The sequence below is a fragment of the Haliaeetus albicilla genome, chromosome 21, assembly GCF_947461875.1.
Source record: "Haliaeetus albicilla chromosome 21, bHalAlb1.1, whole genome shotgun sequence".
In the NCBI taxonomy this organism is placed as follows: domain Eukaryota; kingdom Metazoa; phylum Chordata; class Aves; order Accipitriformes; family Accipitridae; genus Haliaeetus; species Haliaeetus albicilla.
Window position 1 is genome coordinate 19,616,638 of NC_091503.1, and position 18,873 is coordinate 19,635,510.

Genomic DNA, 18,873 nt, shown 5'->3' on the forward strand with positions numbered 1-18,873 from the left:
CTTATTTTGCCTGCAGTCAAGTGGAAGAAGTCTCACCCTATGTTACTGTAATAGAAACACAGGGAAGGAACAAGCGAAATCTGCGAAGTTGCCTGGAGGCCAGAGCTGAGTTTACAGCAGGCTGCTCACCTCTGATCACAACAGACTCTGTAGCAATGCCAAAAAGCAAGCATTCATACCAGACTAAGCAGAATACTACACCTATTTACAAAGAATAACATGCCAAGAGCAATTTTCTTTAGAAAATTCCTTATTAGTCATGGTGGATTAAAGGCTTCCCGTACAACTTAAGAAGACAAAAAAGGAAGATAATGTGTTAGAGCAGAACTAGGAATTCACCTACCACACTACTTAACGTTCCACTGGAACTTAAAAAGGTACTCAGCCATCTCATAAAATGACGACTCGTGTAGCATTACTTCTGTTTTCTTGCCTAAGAAAGGAGATGTTATTTATAAAAAAGTAAAAGATTGAGAAAGCAGCTTGGCAAGATGTCCTGTCACATACTTCAGATCTGATTTCTCATTTATAATTTATAATTTCATGAGGCCGTTCAGTTTGTAATTTCCTTTCTTCCCTTTTCTATCACCAAAATGTGAGAACAAAGACAGAAATAAATCAGAGAGAACCATTTGCCTCTAGAAGTACCCTCCCCCTGAAACTAGAAATCATATTATGAATTTATCCAGTAAAGTAGAACAGGTTAATTAGGAAGCTAAATCATAGAGTATTTTGTAGCTTCCATTTTTATACATACACATTTCTATATGTATTATATATTTTATAAACTATGTGTCCACCTGAAGCAGATGGCAGTGGTGCCCACCAGAGCTGCATTCTGAGATACCAGCGAGTTGTCCCGGCTCTGCAGCCGTGTGGTGGCTGCACAGAAGTGCTGCCTACCCTTGTTCACTCAAAAGGAGACATGACTACTTTCTTTCTGCAGATGAAACAGAAGGAGCTTGAGCTTCCTTAAGCATGTCTGCCATGTTCGTCCAAATAACCTGAGGTGTACCAGCAGACAGATTTGGCTGCGTCTTCATGGCATCTTTAAGCCAGTCTAGGTGCAGACAGCAGCTGAAATGTGTGATCTCACCCTTCCCTGGCACCCTGGGAGATGTTGCTGCTCCCAGCTTTGCACCGGTGTTGCACTAATGTGTGAGGGAGAGCAAAAAGTGGTCTAGCTGGAAACTATTGCTTTTTGCTGGATTTTCAGACAGAGCAGCCCCCTGAACTCACTCACATCAGAGTGCGTGAATGCAGGTGGCATCACAAGGAGGCACGGGGAAAGCATGGCAGGGAGCAGAGACGTGGGTAGCAACCATCTCTTTCAGCAGCAGCTATTACTTAAATTATCTCAAAACAAGCATGCAACCACTATCACACTTACTCTTCCATGGTACCTCCTCTGTGGGGTGCGGAGTACGAGCGAAGCAATGCCCTTCCCGGCTGGGCACCCTCCCAGGGGCAGATTGCAAAGAGCAACAGATTCCTTCACCTTCCTTCGGGGTCTTAATCTGTGGCATACAAAGCTCTTGCCTCAACCTCTCACCTTTAAGTGCTTCTATAGTCTTTTATACATGTAGTATGGGCCAACTAGAGACAACATTTTCAGATACAGCTGCTAGCAAGTAGGTTAGACATCTAGGAGAAGAAAAAGGTTAGACATCTAGGAGAAGAAAATATTCTTGGTTTATTTTATGAGAAACTTCCCAGGTTTCCAGTTGGACTTTGGTTCCCTTACAGCATGCCAGCAATGGTGAAGGCCACACATGTGGTATAGATACTGTACTGTGCTATAAAGGAGCCGGGAACCTGGCTCCCTAAAAGTTTCCTCTGGCTGAAGCACTGTGGGACAGCAATACAGTGCAACAACAGCCAAAGGGGCAAAGGAAAGATGGGAGGATAATGCTATACTTTGTAACTTTGTTACTGCAGGTCCTGAAATACTGCTTGGCTGTAAAATTTCACTGTTCACATCCCTGATGAAATGTGGGCAAGTCTGTATTAAGCAGCCAAGGGCTTTATAGGGATGGAAATCTAAGGCTGCATTAGGAAAATGGTTTTAATGTACTGATGACAACATACAGTTTGCAACAGAACTGTAGAATGTGCATTTTGATAGAATATACACGACAGAATTCAGAAAAGGGCATAATATTCTACCTTACTGCCTGTGGGACAAACGCTCCCCATAGATTTGTGTGGCATTTGCATGTACAGTTTAGAAGAGAATTTGTACACATACGTATCTAAATAGAAAGATAAATGGATTTTGTAAAATCAGTACTCCAGTTTGTACTGATACAGTTCACAATAAAAGATTGAAGAGTGCTTATAGTGGTCCTGTTCTGGTAAGTCTTTAACTTTTCAGAATGGTTAAGTAACACTTCTTTTTTGCTCTTTGTAAAGGTCATGTAGCACTGTAGGGGAAAAGAGAGTGGATTTGAAGTCCACCTTAAAAGAGTGAGCTTTATCATTTTATCATCATTATTCCTACAGGAAGGCTGTCATTGCTTTTAGTATTAGGATTGTTCTTTTAATTTTCAGTCCAAATCAATACACTTTCTAAAACAAAAATAAAAAAACAAACCCCAAATTTGGTTGTTCAGCTGAATTCTCCATTGTCACAAATTACACTGATTTCATTTTGCCATTTCTCTTGGCAGAAATGACAAACAATTATACAGCAACACTTTTGTCGAGCCCTTCTTTATAGCCTTTATAGCCCTTTTTGTGTTAGAAGACATACATCTCACTTGAATTTCCTTGCTTCTAGACCAAAGACAGCCAGTTGTTTCAACCTCTATTCATAGGTCCTATTTTCTGCACCTCTTCTTTCTGCTGTTCTCTCTTACAGCCTCCTCAGAGCGCGGTGACCTAAGCTGGCACACACCTCCCACAGAACCCTCTACAGGAGGAGTGGAGCACAGTAATTATCTCCCATGTGTTTTATATGACTTTTTTTGTTAATATGCCCCAGAATACCATTTCCCGGTTTTGGCATCACCTTGCTGACTCATATTTCACCTGTAATTCTCTATAACAACACCTTGTTTTCTGCCGTGCTGTTTCTCTGCCAGATATTCCCCAATTAGTAGTTGTACATTTCATTTCCCTTCACTTAGCCTAGCACTTCATACTCACGTTTCCTGCAGTATTTATACTGGAGGTGACATCCATATGCATATCATCCGTCAGTCTGACTCCTTTATCACAGCAGAAATACATGGTAGCTCTTCCAGGAAACACTGCTTACAGGTGTGCTGACAATTAGTTACATCTGCTAGGGGAAAAAGAGGCAGGTAGGGCTGCATATGGTGGAAAAACATTGATCAACAATTATACTATTAAACTGTAGTGTGGATTCAGCAGGCCCTCAAAGCTATGTTATGCTTGTAGATCATTACCTAGAAGTGAACGTACAGGTCTCCTGGAGAACATCACAGAAAGAAGGCAAACTGCACAGTAGATTTATGACAAGAACAAATGTATGCATTTGTGCTGCACCCCGTGAAACGGATGGATTGCGGCAGAACAGCAGGGCTGTAGGAGTCGTTTGCTAGTGAAAAATGCGCAGAGCTGGTTTAAACCTTTCAAAGTACAAAAGGGAACAAGAATTCAAGCTCAGGCATGACAGTTACCATATGCCAGGGTTTTTTTGTATATTCTCCCTAAAAAATACAGGGCGGGGGTGGGGAGAACATCTTATTTAGGCATAGATTGCCCTTATTTGCATTTATGGAAGTGTGCAAAGAACTTCTCTCTGTCTTTTGAGCTCAGGTCACCCACAGAGCAACCCTGATACTCCAGAAACCATTTGTTTTCTCTGTCTGTCCTACTGCTCACCCAGGGAGGCTGCTAAGCTCAAACGATCAGTATAGTTGCCCTTCTCTCTTCACCACCCTGCAGAAAGGGGCAAGGGGAATACATTGTAGATGGTCCAGTTCACACATTACCAAGTGCACTTCATGAAAATCTTGAAAGCCCATCCCTGCCTGATATCAAAGCTCCTTCTTATCAGGAGGTTGTACTGCATAAAAGATGGTGCTAATTGACAATCCAGCCTTTGTCAGCAATTCTTGTGGAGGTGACAGCATGGAGGAACGGCAGGGCGTTTTCCCAAGGAAACCTGAGGTACCCCTTTCTGTAGCCAAAACAGTTTTGCATCTGCATAGCTTGATGCACATCATCATCCTACCTGACAATTTTTGCCCACTGTAAGGTGTATCTGCGTATTATCTGTTCTCAGTTCACTTGTACAAATGGTGTTCAACGGGAAAGGTCTGTTACTTCTCTGCAAAATCTACATTTACACAATTGGTCAGCATGGTCTGAAAACTTCATTTAGAAGGAATAGAAATACCTAGGATAGCAAAATAAGGACTATTAGAATAACAGCCCTTGTGCATTACTGCTATGGGTTTGAGAAATGAAGACTGAGTTATTTGGCAGGGTAATGTAAAATGGAGATGGAAAACCATAATGAAAATTTTGTGTCTCAACTAGCCACTCTAATAGTGCATCTATTAAAAAATTATTCACCACAAATGACAAAACAAGTGGAATTGTCCCTGCTTATGCATAACTATTATGTTGCATAGTTCATACACCTGATACACTGGAACATATACCGGGTTTTCAGATTCTTCAGTGACACTGGTAACTGTATATGTGTATATGCACACATGTACATACATATAGATGTACATATGTAAGTATGTACACATATATAGATATATAAAAACACAGACACAACATTGCATTTGTAATTTTTTTGCACTTGTAAAGTGTGGGTAAAAACAGCAGTTTAAAATGTCATACCAACCCTATACATTTTTCACTTAAAAATTCCTATGAAGTTGCTTTACTCAAAACTGTTTTCATTATAATTTTTTCTGTGAACTTCACTTTCTTCTGATTGTTAAAGTTAGTATTCAGGTTGAAATACAAAGCATTACGAATGAAATACAAAGCGTGGATCTCACTGAGAGCTTGCATGAACTCTGGGCTAGTGAAATCACATCCCTTGAATATTCATGTCCCCAGGGGCTGCGTGTGCCTCAGTATTGAATAGCATCCACAAGTACTTGATTTGCTTCTCTCTTTACAGCCTCTGACAGGTTGAAGACACTTGGTCATTGAAACTTCCCTCCAACTCCCTGCTCCTTGTCAGAGGACCACTGATTAACACCTCAGAGGAAAGAGTTATCCTCAAAACTTCACTTTTCATGATACCAACTCACAACCCATTCCTCAAGGCTTGGCAAGAAAAATATTCCAGGCAAGAGACTCTCAGATAAATTTAGGATTTGTGTACAATGACAAAAATTCATATTCTCATCGTGATTTCTGCTGCTAAGAGCAAGTGCTGGTGAAGCTGGGAAGAATTTGGCTTGTTGATTGTCTGTATGAAGTGAAGTTAAAGATAGTAGTTCCAAATATAGCCGCTTATGAAACTGAGCATCACCAGACTGTCACTGTCTCTAAAGAAAGCAGTACATGAAATACTTGCTGGCATCCAGACTGCTGGTGGCAGTCTAATGGTATAGTTTAATGGTTTTAATAGTGTAGTTTAATGGTAACAGAACACCATGGTGGCAGTCTAAGGTGGCCTTGAGGCTGCTTTGGTAAATGCCTGGCCTCAATCCATACAGCATCCAGGTATAAGAGTGAGTGTGGGTATGGTGGATAATAAATATGCCTTGCTCCTGTCAAAGTCACCCAGGACCTGTCTTAAACCAGATAATCTTTAAAGGGGAAGAATGCATGTTGATTGTAGCTGAATGTAAATAGCCACTAAAAGACTGGAAACAAAGTTACAGAGGACAAATAAAAGACAATAAAATCCTTTTATAAAATATAGAGTTACTAAAATACATTCACATACACATTATGGATCTCTGAGACTTCAGAAACTGAAAGAACAACCCAAAATCTTTTACCCTGAATGTTATCTTTAAGTATTAACCTTCTTCAGCTCACCTGGGTGGTCTTACTCTGTATCTCCAACAAATGCTGCTAGGAATCTTTGTGCACTCTCCATCCATTTGTTCAGCACTGAACAGTCTACTTTCCCAGGTGTTGCTGTATTCCTTAGTGATCACATTTCTTCTTGACTAACTGTTTGCTCATCCTACAAGTGGCAGAGTATATGAAGTTTTTTTCCCTGTGTGCCTCCAATCAATAGATGCTGAGCTCAAACTACATCTGCTGAACTACCCTTTGGATTGCTTTGTCAAGCATTTAAATGAAGCTGGATAAAATTATTTTGGGTAGGACTCACTTTCAACATGTATCATATTCTACAATGAAAACTCCTTTTGTAGAGAGCCAATATGCAGATGATATTGGATCAATTGCAGCAGCTATCAAGTCAGATGACTTTCTTCAACTTTGGTCCTGGATCCTGTTTTATGCTTTCCATCAAATCCAGTGCTCTTCAGTACCCTTTCCATACAACAAGCTGACAGAGTTGCTACAGATGTAGTAAATACAGACTCATACAGGCTCTGATCCAGCCCTCAGACAAAGACCTAAACTCACACTACCATGATCAAGTACTCCATCCACAACGTAAATCACTGCCTTACTACTATGGATGAGGACTGCTCTCTGCAAATCAGAAAATCACAAGCAAAACACTCAATCAGCTGGAAAGACATTAGTTACTTGTAGGCAAAATAACTTGCTTAGTATATTGATAAGACAATTTTTCAGAAAGTGGTCTTAACTCTTTCTGACTACAGCCTGGCTATCTTATCCCAGAGACCAAAACAGATGACACAAATTGTATTGTCCCCTGCCTGGTACATGTTTTTCACCAGACTTCAAAGTTCAGGGGCGTCTTCTGTCTTATCTAGAAGAGTGTCAATATGAAAAACTGGCAAGGCAGACATCTGATCTAGGCCACTGACCTTTGAAAGAATTATACTTTGAATTTCGCCGATAATCACACTGCCAGCTCAGAGGAGCAGTAATGCAACGACTGGCTGATGCACCAAGCTTTCTTTATTCGCACCGCCATGAAGACAACATTAGCGTGTGCAGATACAAACGGGCAGGCGAGCATGAAAGGAAATGATTTACCTTAAAGCTGCTGTGGTTCTTCTAGATGTCACCAATGTGGAGTTCATGGCTCACCCTCTGTGCTCACTTTCTTGCTCCCTCCACCAGCTTCAGATCTGGATTATGAAGGAACAAGGAACAGATGGATCCCACTGCTTTCGCCTTTGCTTGAAAGCATGAAGAGGCGTAGAGCACACAGCCAGCACTTACCAGGTTAGAGCCTCCTCTGCCATGCACGGGAGATGCACATCCATCTACAGGAGGGTCATCCTAGACGCTGATGCCTGCTAGATCAATGCTGGCTTTTTCCAGGGGAAGAGTAAAATTCCACAGCTGAGTACAGGAGTTCTCTGCAAGATCAAAATAAACTGGGAAAGGAAGAAAACACTGTCAAAAAGGTAAAAGATGAGGACACAGGGGTTTTGCAGTTTGATGGATGACTTGTTTTATTTGGCCCTGCACACTGCTGATATTCTCCCCATCTAAAATGTATACTGAAAGTTGTCAGTAACTCTTTTCAACACTATCAACACTAGCAATACAGTTTATAAAATCCTAATCTTTCAGTCAATCTTCCTCACTCCTTATGATTTCTGCTCCCTGGAGGGCGAAGAGCAAGCTTAGGAGTCCACCTCACACAATTTTCTTACTCTTTGGAGCTTGTGAACTTTACCTCTGTTTTTTTCTCTGAGGTGACATGGGTGTGAGTCCTATGATCTCCGTTTCTGTTTTCTTTTTTCCAGCTATGGTGAAAATGACTCACATGAAGGACCATAAAGATGGACCTGTGGCTTGCTAAAAGGAAATCTGCAAATCACCTTTCCACTTTCTTCTTCAATTTTCTGTTTTTAAAAGGAATTCATTAATTCTCCTGCCTCACTGGCACATTGGGAAACTGATGGTCCAGCTTCTCTGTGTGGGTAGATCACCAAACTATGCCAAATCTTACCAAAGTCATTAGACATCCACATAATCCTGGTCATCACTTGTACCATGGAAGCATGCAGAGAACAGAATCAGTGAATTTTGAGGCTGTCATGGAAGAAACTGGGACTCAATTGATGTGTAAATATTCAAGACTAGCCCTACAGTAAATGAACCAGGAAGTATACTCTTTTAGCTGTCTCTGAATGTGCTGCACTCAAGCTTTCAGCTGGCATTAATTTTTTCATGCCATCGGGTGCTATTGTCAGTTACTGATGCATTTAGACAGTAAACAATAAATATCTTTTTCTTTGTTAACAAGCTTGCCAGCATGACATAAGGGCTCATTTTTTAAAACTAAGATTTCTCTATTTGTCTCTAAAATGTGTTTTTCGGTTCTGGAGGACAGAACCATAATTCTATAATCCTTTTATATTTTGTCATCTTAGGAGTTGCTGGCATATCTTATATTTATGGACATCCCATAGTGAATAAACTACACATACCATTAAAAAAAACAAAACAAAAACCCCCAAACTGTGTTATGGCCAGTGTCAGATCCACAGTGAAAAAGATGAACTAGAGCAAAAGCAAGCATCTGAGGATGGAAATGCTTCTGGTATTGTCTGGATGGTGAGACAGGAGACAATGTCTTTTTTCTATAAGGTAAGGGTTTATATTCTCTAGCAGTACAGGTAAAGCTGGCATTCCAACACAGAAATCATGGGCTGTATTTTTCAGGAAGAAGATTGTGTGCTAGGGATATCAGTTTATTAGAATTACATTCCCTTGTGCTTTACTTTCACTCTCTGCCCAGATGTCAGGGTCTGGTCTTTGGTAGACAAGAAGTGACTTGCTAGACCACGGTTCCTTCTTCATGCTCCCTCCTTTCTCCCCATCCCTAGGATTTATGAAAAGTACCAAGCTGCCTTTCAAAATTTGCTCTGCTTTGCAGTTACATATAGATCACTTGCTGTGAAGTCTTTAATCATAGGGGCCACAAGAAACAAGCTTTTGAAAAACATTCATGTTACGTATGTTCCTAAACATGTTTTATATGAGAACAATGTTCTTCAGTTAACAACTTTTGTTTAAGTTGCAAAATAAATACTTTGGCATTGGATTAAGGCTGTCCAGCCTCCTGCTTCTCCGCTCTTCCATTCATTCCATGCCTGTGGGAAATCAATTTCTTGTGTTCAAAGTGGTACAATCTTAGGCCATGATGACAAATTATTTTTCTTATAGGAACATACCTCATTTGGTACATGGCCAGATAGAGCCAAACGAGTGAGCAGCTATTCAATAGACTGCTTTCTTCTTGCTTAGCATAAAGCCCCAAGGTCTGTTAACATCACCAGCCAAACCCCAGTAAAAGGACCATTATAAATTTTCCCAGGCCTTATCCCTGGCAGTCATCCCTACACTATCTTGGTGAATCATCAGCATATTCTGGCCTAGTTTAAGATTTTTAGGCCTGATGTTTTGTGACTACTTAACATTACACAGTCCCATTGATTTCAAATACAGCCATGAATGCTGTAGCACTTTCACATGTCAGTCTCTTTAAACAAGGTGCTCAGAAAATTAAGAACACAAATTTGCAACTATCTATGAAAAATTTGGCTTAAATGACTTACCTCACATCACAGGAATCTGTTGCATAAGTAAGATCAAGTTACTTGGTATCATATTTATCTTTGACAGATAATTAAAAAATAATAAACTTGAGGTTAGTCAAACTCTCCATCCATCCATCTCTCCACCTGCCTGCCTCTCTGCCTTGACAATGTGGGAACGTGCTGGATAGTTTCAGCCCAATTTCACAGGTCAGCGATGTCAAAGATAATTAACACTCTTAAGATTGCACACACTTGGGTAGAGGTGGGGACCCAGAATGGGCTCAGACACAATATGCAGCCATTTGCTCAGGCAAACAGAGAAGTTACAGAAGAAGTAAGGAAAGGGGTTTAAGGAATGGAAGGCTGGAAACCATGGGAAAACAGTTTTTGTTAGTTCTGTAGTTCATGAAATGATTTATTTTTCTATGGACTTGCATACCTCCCAAGTTCTTTAGGTAAGGCCCCTCTTTTTTATTAATCTCCTTCACTAGACAACCCCAATTAACGCCTAGAGAAAGCTTAGGGAAAAAACAATAATTGATCATATCTTTAAAGACTGCACCAGAACATATATAAATCAGCAGGAAAGGTGTGGATAGCAAATTAAACCTGCGCAAGGCTGCTTTAATTCTGCCATTTCCTACCTTATATATGTTTGATGCCTGAACCTTAGAAACCTTGCTTTTAACAAGGTGTTTTGCAAATCTAATCTTTACACATACACAGATGGGAGCCGCAGCACTAAAAGTGCGTGCAAAGCATTTCTGACTGCAATATTGTTCCTGCAATCGAGAGTTTGAAATATAGAGTTCTTGACATTGTCTTATTAGCAAATTGCTAAATCTGGTGCATTGGAAATTCACAGTTCAACCATATTATTTGAAAGCAGGCAACAATTACTGAATTTGCTTTTAGAAATGCTTAAGTGATAGCAGGATGTGCAAAGTACGACAGTTTTTTCATGTTGATGCAGCTGGGTCCTGAGTTTAAAAACTTACGTATTTTATGGATTTCAAATAACACATTTAATGCCTTGCATCTTGAAAGAACTGAACAGACAGGGTTTCATTGATTTCAACAGACTGACATATAGATAGCAAAAGGGCAACAAAGTTCTACTTGTGCGATTTTTTTTTCTAGTATTCCTCGTTCTTACAGGAAAAATATTAGACTTCTAAATTTATTGTTTCCTCATTCAGGAACTAGATGATAATTGACTGAAGAAAAAAATCCCACAAGATATCTATAGTAAATCGGCCTTGTAATATATGAGCCCAGTGAGAATGACATGGCTGTAAGCCTCTAAGCTGCACATACAAAATACACTTGTACAAAGGCAAGTCTTAATTACACATGTTTGTGCTTGTCTTTCTCTCCATAAAAGTGTATGTACACCTAGTCATGTACGGAGATTAATTAGGAAAAAAGCCATTCTGAGAAGAGAAGATTTCAAAGGTCCTAGATCAACGTTCAAGACAAATACACAGTCCCAGGCTCTCACAGACTGCGATGCTCTGGGCTCCTGGGGTCCAGATCACTGTGAAGAATTTGACATATGCTAATGTAGGTCTGGAACCCTAAGGTAGAAATTTGCATCTGTGCATGACTAGGGCAGGAATTAAAAAAATACTGACAGAATGATAAAGAGAAAAGAAGAAATAAAATGGCAGTGCAGGAAGCATACAAATGGATCGGATGGAGCTTTTGCAAAGTAAAACACCTAGGATATATTTGAGATGCCTTACTGACTACATAGGTTAACTTGTTACAAGTCCTTTTGAGTCCTAACCTGTGGCTGAGGGTTTTGAGTCGATCTGATGACAGAGGGAATGAAAACAACATCATTCAGTGGCAACAAAATCATGTGTACCTGAGAGTTTTTCTCTCTCCTGTGGTGCCTGCACTCAGGGATTTAGCTAGGAAAGGTTGGTTTGAAAAGTGTGGTAAGCATCACACAGGAATTTGCACCCTAAATCTCCCAGCAAGTCTGGCCTTGCCCCCCGCAACCGGGAACCCTATTCAGAAGTGCTTTCCCTCTCTCGAGAAATAAGGTTTTGCTGCTCTGTTTTCTCGCTAGCAGAAACCGAGATAATATGGAATTGCAGACAGTGTTTCCTGATTTGCTTAAAGAGAAGAAAATGCACAGGGAGTAACTGACAAAGGAAAGGAGAAATTGTGAATGGAAGTCACATATCAAGGCATTCACTTAAACATTTGATGGTTTTAACCCTCTGTGAAATTCCAGATGGGGATTTGAAAGCAAGCGAGTCTGCTGCCCGTGGCCAGGTCAGTACTTCATCATTTCTAATGAGGTGGCATCACTCAACCGGACAGAAATAGACCGCTCCTCCACTGAATCTAACAGCCAAGCAAAATCTGCAGGAGTTCCTTATAGTTCATAAATACAGTCAGGCTACAAACCCATGATTTAAAGGCCTTTAAAATCACTGATTATTCGGGCATCTCCTGTGATAAACTGTCACACAATTTAATTATCTTCCACAGTATCAATTTAGCACGGTCCCTCGAGACATGCCATTGAACTCTATCTTCACACTGAGCAAATGGTTCAATTACATCCTCTTCAGCCCTTTGGACACAGAGGAGAGGCACGATCCTCGGTCGCACACCCCGCCGAAGTACCAGACACCAGCAGTCATCTTTGGCAACTTGTCCTTGCCACTGGTTTTTTTGGTGTCTGTGCCAGCTACAAGCCCCGTGCCCCATCGAATAGCAGAAACCAAGGCGGGGAGAGCTGAGGAAGCCCCCAGGCATGTGCGGGGCCAGGCTGGCTTCGCTCCCAGCAGGATGCTTGCTCTGCCTTCTTCCCTGCTGCACCTGCTTGTCCCTGCCTGGAAAACAGTTTCCAGAGGGAGAATGCTTCCACCTCATTGCCTTGTACAACCTGCTGGTAGTTATGGAAAGAGACTAGGAAAGCATTCGGAGATACGTCCACTTGAGCAAGGCTTTGTTCCCGCACGTTTCCCAGAGACCCACCTCCTCTTGTTTGATCCTGCAATAAAGTCGCAGAGCTGGTATGCAACAGCCTCCGTAAATTTTGTGATGACAGAAGCTCACAAAATCATGTGTGAGACCATAAGAATAGCATATGGTTTCACTGCAGAATAAAGCAAAGCTGAACAAAAAAAACCCAACCACAAACTACCCCTTAGTTCACAACAGATCAAGGGAAAACCATAAGGTGAACATACTTGACAGCAGAATGCCAGGGATGATGAATCCGGAACAGCAAAAGAGAAACCACAAACTTTTTCTGTTGTGGAGACGTTTCTGAAGAAACCCTACATCTGAGCAGACCAAACTTTGCAACAGCTTTGCTCCAGACCTAGTGCTGTGGCTCAGAGTTATCTCTGCTTATTGCAGGGTACATTGTTTTGAAAGAAGCATTCCATTTTTCTGAGGTCCTCACCATGCCCAAGGCTGTCCTTCAATCCTGCAGTGCAGGTTAATTCTGCCTGGCTGAAGGGTGGTGCACCAGCAGCACACGAGGTTTGGGGTGGGCAGCCAGGCCCTGCATACATGCTTGCTTTTGCTGTAAGTTGCACAGAATCCTGCTGGGTTTTTTAAGAAAACCTGATCCTACTCATAAGGGGAGCTAAGGCGATGGGTCACATGCTGAAAAAGTCATTAAAAGAAATAAAGCCAGGAGGAGCCAGACAAAAAGGTGAAAACTTTTCCAAAATTCAAACACCAGATCCCTGGAAACAACCAAAGAATACTTAAGGTAGTGATGCTGAGTGAGTTTCCAAACAGCTCTGGGACTTGAGAGAGCAGATGGATACAGGGAGATGGGTGTGTTAGGTCTGCAAAGTCAGCACCATCCTACTCCTTTGCTTGGTTGTATTCCTGCAAAGGAAATTCTTCTCCCAGTACAGTTTAAGAGAGTCAATGATTTTGCGGATAATCCACTAAATTATTGTTATTAATATTATCTTTAAAGACTCTCTCATCCAAGCTGTCTCATATCTTACGTGGCTTTCAGAAAATTATTTCTTACATTCCATCAATATGGAGCAGCTTGCTCAAATGCATAAGGAGGACAGCAAGGAGAAAAATCATTTATGTGAGGGAAGCAGTCAATTACTCCATTGATGTGTGCTGTTTTATAGGCTTTTCACTGCCAATCAGTGTCACAGCTTTTCATCTCTTTTTCCGAACAAGCGCACATTATTTCACACAGTTCAACTGATTTTAGCCTGGCAGCACTCTGTAAATAAAGCTGTCCCTTGTCAAGCAGTTAACTTCTTTCCCTTAGCACATCACCTCTGAATATTGCCGGAGAAACAACAAGCCACCATCAGTGGTTATTGGCCCAGACAGGCACCAGAAGGCAATCTGACCATCTCTATTTCATGTCAATGCAAAACACAGCTGGAGAATAAGAAGTGTATTTGTAGCCTGGGACCCATCTCAAACCAGAGCAAGGTTCACATCATCCTCCTCTGGAGCCTTTGGGCAGGAGGCAAAGTCTGATTACTTGGTGCAAAGTTGAGTTATTTCAAAATGTCAGGACTGAACAGGGATTTGATGGTGTGGGTTTTCTGTGTTTGGGGTTTTTTTTGTTTTGTTTTGGTTTTTTGGTGTTTTTTTGTTTGTGGGGGTTTTTTTTGTTTTTTGTTTTTTTGTTTTTTTGTTTTTTTTTTTTTTTAAGTAGCTAAGCGAGGAACAATCTGATGTGGAAGCAGCAGCAGTCTCATCATGCTGGCACTGATTTTATCTGCACTGCTCTTTGACCATTTTGTTGCAATTTTTCCTAGCTAGTTGTTTCAGCAAAGGTTCCTGTTCAACTAATGAAGACATAACCATATAAGCTGTTTCCACTTACAGATGGGGCTCTTGAATCTCTGAAACAGCCCCTGTTGCACCAGAGACCTCTGTTTATGCAGGCTGCCATAGTCTCTGGCAAAGGCTGTGCTGAAAACAGGAGATTGTTGTGTCCCTCCAGACAGAAAAGAAAAATAAAAGCAGCATTCAACCAGGACCTCCTTAAGAGGGTCTCGCTTGAGTGAAATGGTGCTGGAAACTTGTAAAAGCTTTGCAATGTCCTACCCAGCTGGGAAATGCACTCACTGCACAAGAGACAACTTAGTTCATTCATGCTGTACAGCAACATTCACATTTTTCCAGCTCAGTGGCTCTGATGTGCAGACGTGGGTAAAGACAGAGTGGAGAAGAACAACATTTCAGCTTTTTCCTCTAGGCTTTTAGCTCCAAGACAATATTATCCAGTGATTAGGTTACTGCTATCCAGACCCAGCTGTTATTTTTGGATCTGCCCTTTTCCAGGTTTCTGACATCAGATAGTTGCTAAAATTCAATGTGCCTCAGTTCCCTCATCTGTAAAAGGGAAGGGTGAAAAATGCTTTTAAATATGAGGGCAAAACATTTTTTAAATGCTGGGATGTTTTCTTATCAATGACTCTGAGGAAAGCCAAACTATTTCTATCTTACAAGCTACCACTATCTTGTAAGTGGAGCTGTTGTCTCTTCAAATACATGGTAGAATTTTGTTGTGGCTGGGTAAACAGTTTTTATTGTGTCCACCAGGAAACCTGGTATCTACAGTTATATTTAGCTGCTCGGATCCAACTAAACCATCAAAAAGCACTCTCATCTTACACATCTGCACATGGAGTTACCCAACAATTCAATAGATTTTTTTTTTCTTTTTCCAAAATAATTCCACATAGAAGCATGTCCTTAAGGTTCACATCTTTCACCAAAATCAATCAACAGTATAGGATCAGGCCCTGGTAAACAGCTTTAAAGGCACTTTGTAGATTGATTTGCTCAGGCAAACTGTTATTTAATTTAATATAAAGAAATGTCCTGTCCCATCTCAATTCTCACAGCTCCAGAGGGATGCCACAAGAAAATACTGTCCTCCTTGGAAGAAAAATAGAAAAGATAATTTGTTTTATTACTTTTTAGTTAGAAACCAGTTTCTGTCTGTAATTCAAATTTTCCCCCAACTCTACAGAGAGAATCAAATTGACCACAGGCTCACCTCTGCAGTGGTGGATTACTAGTATCCCTGGAAAGGGAATAAGGAACTTTGACAGTACCTGAAGGAACTGTCCCTATAATCCAAATACAATCCTGACCTGGAGGGATGAAGTCAGAAGGTATACATCTGTTTAACTCCATCAGCTGATTAATACATGAAATTTTCTCACAGTATTTTATGATTTATAGTGGTTAATTTGAGTAAAAAAATGAAATTTCAGCAGGCATGGAGAAAATTCAAAGTTTTTGTAGAACATAGGAATGCAGGAATGGCAGTGCTACTGCTAAAAGAAAAACAGCCCCACTTAAATGTGCCTTGCAAAGGCAGATGAACAAAAAAATGCCCCTTCACTACATAAGGTATCAACACCTTTTTCCTCAAGAGTTTTCCCTTAAATTGCTGACGGTAAGCAGTTCAAAGTCTTATGAGACTTGTCTTTACTTCTCCTTATGATGAGCAAAACTTCATCCTTCTGCCCAGAGTGAGATAAAAGCAGTCAAATTGGGGATTTCTGCATATGTTTCAGTCAATTTTATTCCAAAAGCAGACAAAAGGGAGGAAAATTGCAAGCATCATTAAAGAAACCCGATGTTTCCATGGTCTGCAGCCTATTTAAGACATGCATGCTGAGCTTTTGGACTATAGCACCAAGTTAAATGACACTCAGCATGCCCATTTGACCAGTGGTTTAAGGTGAGGAAGGATGCAGAAAGATTTTATGATGACGTATAGCAGATACATAAGAAACAAGAGAATCCTAGGATTTAATAATACTGTAGGAATTGTTATAGAATAATTTAAAAGTAATTGTCAGAGGCATTATCTGACCTGTTCAGCAAGGGGAAATTATATATTTAATTATAAGCTAAAAATCAATACATGTGCAGAGAAATCAAAAAGTATGTCTTTAAGAAATACAAAAGTGACACACCAGTCAAAAAAAGATAAGAGACAGGGGTTTGGAAACTGAGATTTAGGTGCACTTGCTCAGATGCATCATTTACCTGTGAACTGTGTCATAACATTGCTTAACATTGTTGCTTCATAATATTGCTTAATTCTGGTGAATTTATGCAGAAATTAATAAGCCTTATAGGTGAATATTTGCAATTAAAAAATCCAATAACCTTTTCTAATCCAGTCTACCTCTTTATACCCACAATCTCTTTGCTGTTTTATCAGAAGCAAAAAGAAATTAGAGAGCCTGCCAAGGCTTAACTTGCACAGCAGAACCCTTGTAAGGCTGCAGGCATTACCCTTGTAGGAAAATGCTTGTGCTCGCCTTATCTGGGGGAGGTCAGCTCCCATAGGGACTAGGTGGCAGCAGCTCCAGCACTTAAGTGCATTAGTTTGCAGTTCCTAGGACTGCTCCACAAAACAAACAAGTAAACCCCTTTTATAAGAAGCTAGCAAACACCACAAGCTGATATGTTCAAGGCTCCCTGGCCCCTGCACTCAGGAGCACAGGGGTCAGCAAAGCAGGGTTCAGCTGCCTGCATCAGAGAGTCTCCTTAATGTCTTCAGGAATGGTTTGAGTCTCTTTCATAATGAAACTTGAAATTAAAGTCCTTATAAAAAAACCAAAACAAACAAACAAATCCACCCAACAATAACGGGAAAGATATTCCAAAAGGGATGCTGAAGGTATTATAGCAGCACAGCAAAATGTCTGCAGCATAGCTCAGCTCTGCCTTACCCTGTGGCATCCAGAACACGTCTGGTTTTATCTGTTATTTTTCCACAGCTTCTCTCTTGGCTTCCTCAGCCATTGCAGTCCTATATTTACACAGCTGCCTCTGAAGCTGTAAGTCAGCAGCAGTGATTGTTGCATAAACAAATGGAACATGTGGATCTTGCCAAATATCACTTACCCCAGTTTTCCTCCTCCCTCTTAAGCAGTTTATGTTTTGGCACTAACAGACTTCCTGAAAATTAAAAAGAAAATGTTTTCTGCTGCATTTCATGTATAATGCATATCTGTTTTGGCAGAAAAAAAGTTTTGAATAGCTTTAGGATGGGAGAAAATACAAATAAGAGAAGTTTCAGTGTAATGCAGCAAAATTCACTGTCACATCAAGACCAGCACTGAGGATGCTATGTGTGTCACATACCACCTGAGCCACAGAGCCCCCTCCGCTCCCAGCCCTGCGCACAAACCTTCAGCTTTGGCTGGAGAAACTCATCCTGCCAGGTCTGGCTTGTTAACACAGTCCAACACATCGGGGCCAGACTCAGCAGTTGCGCTTGCTTTTCCTCCCTCCTTCAGTCACACCCCACCATCCTCAGGTTATCAGAATGGCAAAACAGCTTTTCACATCTTAAGGATGCATATTAATACATTATGTTTTTCAACAGCATTTTGATGATCAACTGACTTTCAGCATGAGGGACGTGACTGACTAACCTCCAACATCTGTTATCTTAATTTATTTTATTTTAGTTACACCAGTTGGAATAAAGGAATTTATGCCATTGTTTGCCTCTAGAGGTGGAAAAAAGCCCCTGCATGCCAAATAAATATTGTGCAACAGGGAACACCACACTGAGTATGGGAGACAGATCAGGAGGAAGAGATACATGTATTCTGAAATTAAGTTATCAAAGGTCTCCAAAGTTACAGATGTTGCTATAAATCAATTGACATCCTGTGTTACTAGAAACTTCAGAGGAGTCTGTTTCACAGTACCTCATCCCTCTATTGTTCTAAGTGAAATACAGATTAGGGTTCATAAGGTTGTACCAAGTTCAGTAACAGAAGAGGTGTGTTATCGAACAAGAAATAGCCAGATATCTATCTAGCAGCATCAAACCATAGACTCTAGAGTAATTTAGGCTGGGAGGGACCAGACGAGGTCAGGTTGCACAGGGCCATATCTTCTAATGAACCCCACGGAGGGGCATACCTCTCTGGGCACCCATGGCAGTGTGGGATCACCCTCAGGGTGAAACATTTTTCTTTATATCTGACTGCAGTTTCCTTTGTTGTAACTTGTGTCTGCTGCCTCTCCTATCACTGTGCACCTTCAAGAGAAGTCTGACTTGGTCTTCTCTATGTCCTCATGTTAGCCATGGGTATACAGCAAGAAGATCCCCCCATGGCCTGCTCTTCCTTAGGCTAAACAAACCCCATTTTCTGGGTAAACCCATTCAGCAGTTTCTAGTGTTGAAGGCATTCATTCTTTCACTGCTCTGCTCCCCTCCCCAGAACACAAAAGGTGTCAAGACAGACTATTT

General features: G+C 40.9%; 1 long non-coding RNA gene across 2 annotated transcripts; it reads right to left on the minus strand.

Moving 5' to 3' along the window:
- Positions 1-501: 501 nt before the first annotated feature.
- On the minus strand, positions 502-7,396 carry LOC138690330 (uncharacterized). Of its 2 annotated transcripts, none has more exons than XR_011329167.1 (4): positions 7,279-7,396; positions 7,090-7,184; positions 3,148-3,283; positions 502-1,644 (listed from the first exon to the last, which is right to left on the minus strand). It is a non-coding gene; the product is annotated as an uncharacterized lncRNA (long non-coding RNA). The 2 variants fall into 2 exon arrangements; XR_011329166.1 differs by having other exon boundaries at positions 3,148-3,286.
- Between the last annotated feature and the right edge of the window lie 11,477 nt (positions 7,397-18,873).